Source organism: Phyllobates terribilis, unplaced genomic scaffold, assembly GCF_046119375.1.
Source record: "Phyllobates terribilis strain yellow unplaced genomic scaffold, ASM4611937v1 Scaffold_11__3_contigs__length_659146591, whole genome shotgun sequence".
Lineage (NCBI taxonomy): Eukaryota > Metazoa > Chordata > Amphibia > Anura > Dendrobatidae > Phyllobates > Phyllobates terribilis.
The window spans coordinates 630,692,962-630,706,497 of NW_027362771.1; the positions used below are offsets into that span (position 1 = coordinate 630,692,962).

At 44.7% G+C, this 13,536-nt stretch overlaps 1 protein-coding gene across 2 annotated transcripts in view; it reads left to right on the forward strand.

The window, feature by feature from the left end:
- LOC141167151 (uncharacterized) overlaps positions 1–13,536 on the forward strand; it is a 71,710-nt gene that overhangs the window by 19,995 nt on the left and 38,179 nt on the right. The window lies entirely within an intron of this gene.

The window sequence follows — 13,536 nt, forward strand, 5'->3', positions numbered from 1 at the left end:
AGAACACATATAAAAATTGCTGAAAATTCTGCCATTTATGGCCTCCATTGAAGTTTTGTTGCAGTGTGTAAGTGAAGTAATTGACTCAAGGTCGCTGTTAAAAATAGTTACCTACAGGCCAGCTATTTAAAACCGTGTTTTTCCATCACGTGTATCACATATCACTGCGGTTCAAATCCAGCCATTTGTAGTGAACATGGAAAATATTGTCCTCCATTTAAAATGGGCAAGGCACATGGCAAGGGACGGGGAAGTGGACATGATGGTGATGATGGTGCATGCAGAGGACGAGGTCGAGGCCGTGGGCTAGCTGAAATTGTGCCACAACAAATACCCACATCTTCTCGCTCGACCTTCCTGTCCTAATTAATAGGGGACCGCAGAACACCACTATTGAACACAGAGCAGTGTGAAAAGGTTGTTGATTGGATAGCAGATAATGCTTCCAGTCACTTAGCCAACACCACCATCACCATGTCTTCCACACGGTCAAGTTTCAGTAGCCGTGAGTCTGGACTGCTTATTCCTCACCTTGCTCCTCCTTCCTCCCACCATGCCGAGTGCCCAGAGGCAACTGACCCATACTTGGACACTCCTAAGAGCTGTTCACTTTTCCATTTATAGATTTGGGCTATTTGAAGCGTGGCAAGAGGAGATCTCAAGTAGCGATGCCCAAATATTTGAGAAGCCACGGTCACACGAAGGTGATGGAGGGAAACTGTCACAAGAGGTGGACTATGAGACACAATTGCCAGAAAGACTGGAGGAGGACCAGTGTGCGAAAGTGGAAGACGAGGTGGTGGATGATATATTAACTGACCCAACCTGGCAGGAATATATAAAGAGCAAGGACAGCAGAATGCAGGGGGGGGGAGGCATAGCACCACAACAGGCAGGAAGAAGCAGTGTGGTGGCCGCAGACAGAAGGTGGGCAACCGTAACATCAACATGACGTAAGTTGCCAGTACAACTGTTAGGTCTTCCCGAGTCTGGTTGTTTTTTAAAGACTCTGCCGATAACCCCAAAAAGGCCATTTGCACCACCTGCCAGGCCAACATCAGCAGAGGTGGCAAAACTAACATCCTGTCCACCAACAGCATGATCAGGCACATGGCAGCAAAGCACCCGACTAAGTTGGCCAAACCCCTGCGTCCAGGAATAGTGTCTGCGGGTGGCACCTTTGCTTCTTCCGCTTTTGTTCGTGCAAGCCAATCCTCTGTCCATGGCGCATGCGAAGATGCCTCCTGCCTTGCATCTGTCGTTGCATGCTTTCAACTAGTACCATCAGCAAGCATGTCCACGTCATTGTCCCAGCGCAGTGTTCAGTTGTCCCTACCACAGTCCTTGGAACACGAGCGCAAATACGCAGCCAACGCCCGACAAGCCACACTACTAAATTCACACATTTCGGTACTGCTAACGCTCAAAATGTTGCCTTTTAGGCTAGTGGAGAAGGAAGCATTCCGCACCCTGATGCCGGCGGCTGTCTCGAGGTACTCGGTACCCAGCCGCCACTATTTCTCCCGGCGTGCCGTCCCCGTTTTATACCAGCACGTGTCCCACAACATTAGCAATGCCCTCCAAAACGCAGTTACTGGGAAAGTTCACCTAACCATGGACACGTGGACAATTGCTTGTGGGCAAGGAGGGTACATCTTGCTGACGGCACACTGGGTTAACATAGTGAAAGCCAGGACCCAGTCTGACCTTGGGACGGAACACATCCTCCTGACGCCAAGGATTGCGGGCCCTGGGTCAATCAGGGTTGCCCCCCATATTCTACAGCTCCTGCACCTCCTCCTCCTCTTCAGCATCCATCTCCGAAATGACCACATCATTTGCAAGTTGGAAGCACTGCAACACTGCCTCGACCAAGAGGCAACAGGCTTTGCTGAAGCTAATATGCTTAGGTGAAAAACCGAACAACGCTGAAGAGTTATGGACAGCTCTGAAAGAGCTGGCAGATCTGTGGCTCACACCGCTGAACCAACAGCCTGGCATGGTCATGTGTGACAGTGGCCAGAACCTGGATGGTGGCTTTGAGGCGAGGCGAGCTCACACATGTACTATGCCTGGCCCATGTACTTAACCTCGTGGTTCAGTGGATTCTCAAAACCTACCCGAATCTACCCGATCTGCTTGTCAAAGTACGCCACCTTTGTGCCCATTTTAGAAAGACACCTACAGCTTCCGCCGCCCTTGTGTTTTTCAGCAGCGTTTGCTGCTTCCGGCTCACAGACTAGTGTGATGTCCCCATGAGGTGGAACTCTATATTAAAGATGTTAGGAAGGATTTGTGAGCAGAAGAGGGCAATTGTTGAGTACCAGCATCAACAAGGCCATCGGTATTCAGTTCAGACTACACACATAAGACCTCAGGAGAGGACATGGATATCAGACATACGTACCATCCTCCAAAACTCTGAGGACTCCACCAAGATGGTGAGCGGCGATGATGCCATACTTAGCATCACCATCCCACTTCTGTGTTTACTGAAACGCTCCCTGCTCACAATCAAAGATGATGCATTGCAAGCGTAGCACAATGAGATGGAGCAAGGAACCATACAGGGTGATTACACACAGCCCAGCCTCATCTCATCCCAACGTGAATTGGGTGACAATGAGGAAGAGGAGGAGGAGGAAGAACAGCTAGTAGTTTCATGCGCTATAGACTGTAATACTTGCACAACTGTCATACCGTCTGTTCAGCGTGGTTGGCCTGAGGACAGGGAGGAGGAAGAGAGCATAGTTAGTCATCCTCTTGGTGAGGACACGGAAGTCTTGCCTGTTAGCAGTCTAGCACGCATGGCTGAGTTTATTTTATGCTCCCTTTCCATTGACCCTCGCGTTGTCCAAATTTTGGATGACAGTCATTACTGGTTGGTGACACTTCTAGACCTACGCTACAAGGATAATGTTCTATCTCTTATTCCCGAGGCAGACAGATAAAATGGGGCAGTACCAGAAGGCCCTTGTTGCCGAATGATTAAAAAATTTCCATCTGAAAACCCTGGCGGCAGAGGTCACAGTTCATTGGACAACCTAGAAGCACAGGCGAGAGAGACACAACTCCCATCCAGCAGAGGCAGGGGAATACTCTCAAAGTTCTGTTACAGTTTCCTTAGACCCTCTCATCTTACATGTCCTGAGGCGGGAGGTACTCTCACAAGGAGTGAAAAGTTTGGGAAGATGCTGAGGGAGTGCCTTGCCGACCGTACTGATGTCCTCTGTGATTCCTTTGTGCCTTATAATTATTTTGCATCCAAGCTGGACATGTGGCATGAACTGGCTCTCTACGCCTTGAAGGTCCTGGGGGCAACCCTGATTGACCTAGTGCCCGCAATTCTCGGTGTCGGGAGGTCCAACTGGGTTCTGGCTTCCACTGTGTTAACCTAGTGTGCCGTCAGTGAGATGTACCGTTATTGCCCACAAGCACTTGTCTACGTGTCAGTGGTTAGGTGGACTTTCCCAGTAACTGCATTGTTGAGGGCAAGAGTTCAGAGGGACTGCTGCCGCCATCATGTTGCTGGAGGCTTCCGTCTCCACGAGCCTAAAAGGCAACATTTCAAGTGAAAGCAGTCACGAAATGTGGGAATTTAGTAGTGTGGCCTGTGTGGCGTTGGCTGCGTATTTTCACTTGCGTTCCAAGACTGGGGTATGAAAAACTGAAGGCTGAGCTGGGACAAGGACATGGACGTGCTTGCTGATGGTGCTCGTTGAGAGTGTGCAATGACAGATGCAGAGCAGGAGGAATAATCGCATGCACTATGGAGAGAGGATTGGCTTGCACACACAACAGCGGAAGAAGCAGTGGTGTCACCTGCAGACACTGTTCCTGGACCATGGAGTTCGGAACACAAAGTCGGATGCTTTGCTGCCATGGGTCTGATCATGCTGGTGGTGGTCAGGCTGGTAGTTTTGCTACCCCTGCTGATGCGGGCCTGGCAGGTGGTGCAAATGGCCTTTTTGGGGTTATCGGCAGAGTCTTTAAAAAAACAACCAGACTTTAACTTCACTGACACACTGAAACAAAGTTTTAATGGAGGCCAGAGATGGCAGAATTTTGAGCAAACATATATACAGTATTATCCCTGTGACGGAAAAACCACAGTTTTAAATAGCTGGCTTGTAGGTAACTATTTTTTAACAGCGTCAACCTCGTGTCAATAAGTTCATTGACACACTGTAATAAAATTTCAAAGGAGGCCAGAAATGGCAGAATTTTCAGCGCAATTATATGTGATCTGTGTGATGGACAAACCACAGTTTCAAATAGCTGGCTTGTAGGTAACTATTTTTAACAGCGTCGACCTTGTTTCAATAAGTTCGTTGACACACTGCAACAAAATTTCAATGAAGGACAGAAATGGCAATATTTTCAGCGCAATTATATGTGATCCGTCTGACAGACAAACCACAGTTTTAAAGAGCTGGCCTGTAAGTAACTATTTTTAACAGCAAACTGTTGTCAATAACTTCGATGACACACTGAAATAAAGTTTTAATGGAGGCCAGAAATGGCAGAATTTTCACCGCAAATATATATGATCCGTGTAACGGACAAACCATAGTTTTAAATAGCTGGCCTGCAGGTAACTATTTTTAACAGCGTCGACCTTGTGTCATTTAGTTCACTGTCACACTGCAACAAAATTTAAATGGAGGCCATAAATGGCAATAATTTCAACACAATTATATGTCATCCGTGTGACAGACAAACCACAGTTTTAAATAGCTGGCCTGTGAGTAACTATTTTTAACAGCGTCGACCTCATGTCAATAAGTTCGTTGACACAGTACAACAAAATTTAAATAGAGGCCAGTAGTGGCAATATTTTCAGCGCAATTATATGTGATCCGTGTGATGGACAAACCACAGTTTTACATAGCTGGCCTGTAGGTAACTATTTTGAACAGTGCCGACCTCGTGTCAATAAGTTCACTGACACACTGAAACAAAATTTCAATGGAGGCCAGAAATGGCTATGTTCTCAGGGCAAATATATATGATCCGTGCAACGGACAAACCATAGATTTAAATAGCTGGCCTGATGGTAACTATTTTTAAGAGCTAACCGGTGTCAATAACTTCACTGACACACTGAAACAAAATTTTAATGGAGGCCAGAAATGACAATAATTTCAGCGCAATAATATGTGATCCGTGTGACGGACAAACCACAATTTTCAATAGCTGAATTTTAGCGGAATGGACCTGGCTGTATTCTGCAGTGCCAACAAGCAAATGTCGCAGAAAAACATTGTTCTTTGGATTGCTTTTTAAGCAAATAATCAGGATTAAAATAAAAAAAAAATATTCCTTGCCCCTGATACCTGGGAATATTTCTACAAATATCTGTAAAAACACCAGCAGACAGAACTGGAATTGACCCTCTTGCTATATGCACTGAAGTCTACTTTATACCCTGCCTGCCTGCCTAGCACTGTTATCTCTGCAGCTAGATTAGTCCTCAGAAGGACTGTTAGTTGAGATGGATATGTAGAGAATCTTGTAGAATACCTACACTAATTAATAACCAAATCTCTCCCTAGCTCAGGAGCACCTCTTCCTACACTGCCTGATTGTGGAGTAGACTGTGACGAGCATGGCGGCGCCAGGTCTGATATAGATTTGATGACGCTGTGCGGCCAGCCAATCACTGTAATGGCACAACAAACATGGCTGCGGCATTACAGTGTGTGTCAGACAATCCCTGTATGTTGATTGGCACTCTAAAAAGCACCAAACATGCAGGAATGGGACCCGAGCCCCTGCCGAGCAACCCCGTAAATAATCGGCGAGCGCTGAGCAGTAGCGAGCATGCTCGCTCATTACTAGTGTGAGCAGGTTTTAGTGCCGCTGGTGGAATTATAACTGAGAAGCGGATCCTCCTGTCAACTGAAAATGCTGACAAGGTGACTCTTATTAAAATGAACAAGGGCTGGATTGGGCCAGACTTCTCAACACCACCACATGATAGCAGCGAAACATAAACTCAAATCCAGTGTCTTTTTTTGGTAGGTCTATTACCATGCACCTCTTCACACCTACACATGTGTATACGCTTCCTGATTTTATCTTTTTGCTCTTGTCCTCCTCCTTCTCCTCATCCTCCATCACCATATCATTCACCACCACATCCACCATATCACCTCCGCTACGTGTCTTGCAAGGGGAATTGGAATTCCTCCAAATATTTGGCAGCTTTTGCATTCACTGCATAGGCAAACACTATGGGAGACCCACTTCCTAATAATGGGAACATTGTTTTTAGGAGGGTCTCTGACCTCTACGTCTCTTGCAAGGGGCATTGGAGTTCCTTCAAATTGTTGGCAGCCGTTTCTTCACTGCATAGGAAAACACTATTGGAGACCCACTTGCTAATAATGGCAGCCCTTGCAGTCATTGCATACGCAATAACAGTATAGGAGACCCACTCATTAATAATTCGAACAACAAATCATAGCCGGCTGATGGCTCTCTAACAATACCGAGGGCCGATTGCTGCCCCTTTAAGAATAGTCAGGGCCACATGATGGCCCTTTAAAAATAGGCTTTATGACTTTCACAGTCCCTCCATCATAAATGAAACAGGATGTGTCTGATGATGTGTCACACACCACATGTCCAGATAAGGTTGTAAAATGTTAAAATGATATGTAACAGTGAATGCATTTGTCTTGGTTGAAAGCAATGCAAAAGTGCAAAATTGCATCAAAAACGCTGTGCGAACATAGCCCAAGGTGTGGGGGAGCATTTATGTTTTTGTATATTTATTTTGCCTTATAGACAAGTCATTACCCTGGAAAAGATGCTTCCAGGGGTCTTCCCCATGCTTTTCCCATGTCATTTGAGCACTGTTCCCATCGATTTGGGCAATTTTTAGGCCCTTTGCAGACCGCCGGATGGAGCCGGCTGAAAATTGCTCGAGTTTCCCTTAGACTTACATTGGGCTCGTAGCTTGGGTCGAGCACCTGAGCATTCCAATTTGATCCACCCGAGCATCGAGCACCCAAGCATTTTAGTGCTCTCCCATCATTATTCCCAACATTTCCAAAAATTAATGGCTGACAAAACCGAAGTGACATCAATTTCACCAGAGTAGAAATAGTAGAATTGGGACCAACATCTCTTCCACTACAGCTAACCAAGATAGATGGAGACCCACCCAACCAGGAGTGTTCACAGTTCCCAAAATTAGGGGCTAACACCACCAAAGTGGCATCAATTTCAGTAGAGTAGAACCAGTAATATGGGTACCGACACCTCTTCCAATACAGCCAACACAGAAGATGGAGACCCAACCAGGAGTGTTCTCATTTCCCTAAATTATGGGCTGACATCACAGAAGTGGCATAAATTTTAGTAGAGTAGAACTAGTATAATTAGGACCAACACCTCTTCCCCTACAGCCAACCCAGAAGATGGAAGCCTAACCAGAAGTGTTCACATTTCCCAAAATAAGGAACTGACACCACCGCAGTGACATCAATTTCATCAGAGTAGAACGAGTATAATTAGGAGTGACACCTCTACAGCAAACTCAGCAGATGAAGACCTAATCAGTAGTGCTCACATTTCCCCAAATTAGGGACTGACAACACCGAAGTGACATCAATCTCATCAAAGTAGCAATATTATAATTGGGACTGACACTTTTTCCACTATAGCCAGCCCAGCAGATGGAGACCCAACCACAAGACTTCACATTTCCAAAAATTATTGTTAACATTTGCAGCAGTAGCAGCAATAGCAGACACAGAAGCCACGCTAAAGATATCACAGACTGCAATTATGCAAGATCAATGCAGCAAATTAAAAACTGCCTAGTCTGTACAGACTGAGATTGGAGTGCAAAAGTCCTTGGAAACCTATGACTTGTTCATCTTCATTAAAGTTAAGTGGTCCACACTTTCAGGCGACAGCCAGCTGCGCTTATCCGTCGAGACACCACCAACAGTGCTGAAGACACATTGTGAGAGAAGCCTGGCTGCCGGGCATGATAATACCTCCAAGGCGTGAGAGGCGAGCTCAGGCCACTCATCCATTTTTGAAGACCAAAATATAAAATGGTCCAAACCCTGCATGATGTTATAGATATTGAGCTCTTGATAATTCTGCACCATCCTCTCCAGTCGTTCATCACGTGCCAGGCTTGTGCTCTTCTCAGTTGTGCTAATACACGAGGTGGTCTAAAAAATGTGTAAAAGGACTCACAGAAATTGCTTCTGCCACTTACACTGCTGCTGCGGGTAATGTTTTGGCATTGACAAATTGATGTTGCAGAGGTTGGAAGTATAGAACTATGATGCACACTCTGTGCCTCACTGCTGTCTTGGGGAAAACCTCTCTTAAGGTTGTGTAAAAGAATGTTTCGATACTCCAGCATTTGTGGGTCCCTTTCCAGGGCGGTAAGCATCTGGCAAAATTTACCCTTGTTATGTGGATTTAGCAGAGTGGCAATCCAGTTGTCAGAAATATTTTGAATCCTAACTATACGGGGATCATGTTGCAGATAGTGCAGTAAGAAGGAGCTCAGATTTCATGCTATTCCATGAGGTGCAAGGCCATGCTGTGTTAGTAGCTGGGTAACACTGTTGTCTGTTTCCTCCATCCCCTCCCACCAAACATGAACAACAGAGAGGGGATGATTATTCTCTTCATCTCCTCGGCTCCTGCACCTTCACTAACAGTTTGTCTGGTATCACCAGCCCCTCTTGATCCCTGTAATCCACCCTCTCTTGGCAGCCACCTGTGTCTGGAACTTTGAGACATTGTTATCCCTTCTGCATCCTCTTCTGCTTCATCATCTTCATCTGGGAGCACCACCTTCTCCCACGGGCTATTCAAAGTCGGCTCCAGCATGTAGATGACCGGAATAGTGATGCTGATGATGGCATCATCAGCGCTAACCATCTTAGTAGCCATTTCAAAGCTGTGCAAGATGGTGCAAAGATCCTTAATCTGTGCCCACTTTGTAAACATGATGTGCCCCACGTCCGTACTGCGTTGATCCAGGCTATACGACTAGTGTTGAGCCACCCCCGTAGTGTTCAGCTTCGGTTCGTCGAACACCGGCATGTTCGCCAAACGGTTTGTCGAACGGTTCGTCGAACACCATTAAAACCAATGGCAGGCAAACAAAAACACATAGAAACACATAGAAAAAACATAGAAAACACCATCAAAGGTGTCCAAAAGCTGACAAACTGCTCAGAAGACACAATTAACACATGAAAATGTGAAAAGTACATATAGTCATGGGAAAAGAAAAGAGGTGGAGGAGAAAAAGGAGGAGGAGACACAGATATAGGCATGTCATTCCCTTCTAAAATCAAGAAAGGCTGGAGTAAAAATCTAAAATCAGCCTACCAACACCCAGACGTCGTGACAAGAAAATTAAAAAAATAAATATCTTTAGGTAGAATGGCGGTTCCATTCAGAACACTTTTCTTACAAGACGTAGTGGTATCCCCGTTGGGAGTCGTGCCAAAAACGGAGCCCAATGCATTCGGACTAATCCACCATTTGTCATATCCAAGGGGCAGGTCAGTAAACGACAACATCGATGTAGAACAAAGTACAGTAGTATATACTGTACCTCCTTTGACAAGGCAATCAGAACCTCATCATCATCCTCTCTATTTTCATGTTCTTCACCCTGAAGGCCTCTCTCCTCCTCTTCCTGTCTTGCCTGCACATTTCAGTCCATGTAAGCCTCAGGTATTTGAGTCTCATCAGGATCACCACCTCTCCGGGGGGTTAATGTCTGGTGTCAATGGTCAGGATGCTGCTCGGACCCTACTTCGTCCTTCCCCGGATCCAACCTAAAAAAAATTTGGGCATCGGTGCAGATGCTTTCCTCCTCTTGAGTCTGTGAATCTTTGGAGCAGACTTCTGTGATTCCCATGACATAGAATGGGTGAACAGCTCTGCAGACTCACCCATCTGTGATTTTCTACAGTCAGTTGGACGGTTGGAAAGTTGTGATGCTGGGAGAAACAAGGGTAATTGGTGTGCCAACTCTGTGGACTGTACAGTGTGTGACATTGAGGTGGAGGCAAAGGAGGAGAGGCCACTTGAAGCAACACTTACCATCTACTGGAGCACCTTATCTTTCTGGCCATATCCTACAAGGCATACCACTGTGCGGCTGCCAAAGGAAGGGAGTGGTGTAGCTCGTCCAGTAACTGAAGGTTTCAGTCGTGTTTGGATAGGACATGATGGAGTTGGTTACGTAATGCTTTCAATAGCATTTCCACTCACCCCACGTATACCTTGAACACCAAGCCTATTCCCCTCCTACACCATGACCTCTCTTTTTCCCACTCATGTTGCTCAGATAGTATGGTTGGAACATGCTATTAACAACAAAAAAATAGATTTTTTACTGTTAATGAGGCCTGTATTAAATAGAATATATGCTCCAAACATTTTCAAACTGAGAACTGGCCTACTGTATCATGTTAGTAACAGAAAAAGGTTTTCTTTTACTGTGGGTGAGGCCTGTATAATAGAATATATGGTCAAAGCAATTTCAAACTGAGATCTCCCCTGCTGTATCACGATAGTAATAGAAACAAATATTTTTTTTTTACTCTGCACGAGCTCTGCATAAAGCTGAGTTTCACCACCACAAAATGACAAGCTGAGATGTGACATCCTGTATCAGGTTAGTAACAGGCAAAATTAGATTTTTAAAAGTGTACTCATGCATGGAGAACATTAGCAGCAGTGCACAACAAAGTTCTATGACATGGGTCCTGCTGCCTTCGTGTGGACCTCACTAGTGGCACAAAAAAAAAAATCAGTTGGAAGGTTGATTTCTCAGCCCAAAAGGACACTAGCTATCTGAACTGTCCGAATTAGAAGCAACCGCCTAGCTAACTAGCTAAAATCTCTCAGCATCCTGGAGCAGCGTCAGGAGCAGCCTCTCTGACCTGTTATATTGACAAAATGGTGCTAAAACAACATGTCCGCTCTTTATATAGAGAGGAACATGTGATTTCAGCAGCCAATGGCACATGCCCTTGTGTCTGGACATTGTGGATGGTTCCTGTGCCTTGATTGGCTGGCCACAATTTACAAACATTAGGTAAGGAAAAAAAAAAAGATTATAAGCACACTGCTCCTCTGAACTCTCTCCACCCTCTCCCCTCATCAAACACGTCCCACCCGCTCATCATACAGCACCACTATCCTAGTCAAATGCTAAAAATACACTGTGTTACAAATTATTCTGCAAATAATATTTTCTCAGATTTTCCCAAATTACCTATATGAATTGCAGTCATTGTAATTTTCCAGTCAAATAACTATTAGAGTACAATGGAAAGGTTTTTGTACAAACTGCCTATGATAACAGTATATTTTTAAAAAAATAAAAAACTCAAACTGCACTCAAATGCATGTTCCAAATTATTATGCACAGCAGAGTTTTCAACCTTTTCATTTTAATAAAGAACAAAAAAATTGTTATTTTTGAAATTATAAGCATTAGCAGGTTATTACTAACTGAAATCAAACAGTTTTCAACTCAAAACTTTATTCTAGGTGATGTTACATTTGCACATAGGACCCCTTGTTCGAAAGGAGCTTCTGAACTCTCTCATTCATTGAATTTCTCAGGTTTTGGATGGTTTCTGCTTCAATTGTTTTGCATGAGGACAGAATACCCTCTGAGAGCTGTTGCTTAGATGTGAACTGCCTCCCGCCATCATAGACACTCCTTTTGATGATGCTCCAGAGGTTCTCAATGGGGTTGAGGTCAGGGGAGCATGGGGGCCACACCATAAGTTTGTCCTCTTTTATACCCACAGCAGCCAGAGATGCAGATGTGTTATGTGCAGCATGAGACGGGGCATTATCATGCATGAAATGATCTCGATGGTCCAGATGGATGGAGTGGAGGATGGCTGGTTAATGGAAACCCCATGCAAACACGGCTACGGCGCCAACAAGGAGGAGGTGGAGTAATGTTTTGGGCTGGAATCATGGGGAGAGAGATTGTCGGCCCTTTTAGGATCCCTGAAGGGGCAAAGATAAACTCCATAATGCATGTTGAGTTTCTCAAACAGCACTTCCTGCCATGGTTCAAGAAGAAGAACCGTGCATTCCGCAGCAAGATCATTTTCATGCATGATAATGCCCCGTCTCATGCTGCACATAACACATCTGCATCTCTGGCTGCTGTGGGCTTAAAAGGGGACAAAGTTATGGTGTGGCACCCATGCTCCCCTGACCTCAACCCCATTGAGAACCTCTGGAGCATCATCAAAAGGACTGTCTATGATGGCGGGAGGCAGTTCACATCTAAGCAACAGCTCTGGGAGGGTATTCTGTCCTCATGCAAAACAATTGAAGCAGAAACCATCCAAAACCTGACAAAATTCAATGAATGAGAGTGTTCAGAAGCTCCTTTCGAACAAGGGGTCCTATGTGCAAATGTTACATCACCTAGAATAAAGTTTTGAGTTGAAAACTGTTTGATTTCAGTTTGTAATAACCTGCTAATGCTTATAATTTCAAAAATGACCATTTTTTGTTCTTTATTAAAATGAAATGGTTGAAAACTCTACTGTGCATAATAATCTGGAACATGCATTTTGAGTGTTTTATTTTTTAAAAAATATACTGTTATCATAGGCAGTTTGTACAAAAACCTTTCCATTGTACTCTAGTAGTTATTTGACTGGAAAATTACAATGACTGCAATTCATATAGGTAATTTGGGAAAATCTAAGAAAATATTATTTGCATAATAATTTGGAACACAGTGTACTTTAGTGGAAACACAATCATTTTCCGCACTTTTGCTGAATTTTGCCGATCTTAAGTAAAAATGCTCGTGTGTCCAATCACGAATCCAAACCTGCAACGTCCGTGCTGAAATTGAAATTGACAAACGTTTTTCGAACATGTTAGCTCATCTCTAGTCTTGAACTTCTTTAAGGGTGATTAGCTAAATTTGTAAACCACATGAGTAGCCTCATATTTACTCTGTTGAGTCAGTCAGAAAATGATCTCAATGATGATCATATGACCCTCTACTGATCAATCATAGAGAAAGATCAAACTCAGCCTATTGGTCCATTGTTGAGTTGGGAATAGATGAAGTCACTCAAGGTTGTTCTTAACCTGTGGTTATCAGTGAGCTTAAATAAAAGTAGTAATTCTATCTTAATGCGATCTCCTTAGCATGGGATCTTACCAGTAACCAACTTATAGGGGTTGTCCACTACTTTATATGATCCCTCAATGTATCCCCCCATGGCCCATAAGTGTTTCTCTAAATATCTTGTGGTACCTTTTCTGCCTGTGAGCGGCGCTATCACTGGCCGCTCACAGGCATCACGTGCCGCTCACAGGCATCACGTGACCCCCGGCTGCAGCCAGCTCTGACAAACGCTGACGTCATGACAAGTCAAAGCTGCAGTTGAGGGTTCCTCTTCCACGTTCCACTAGTGGCTGCTGGGTTGTGGGTGGGGTTACGCCGCGCGTCACACCGGACATCCAAATTGCCCTCTCCTCATT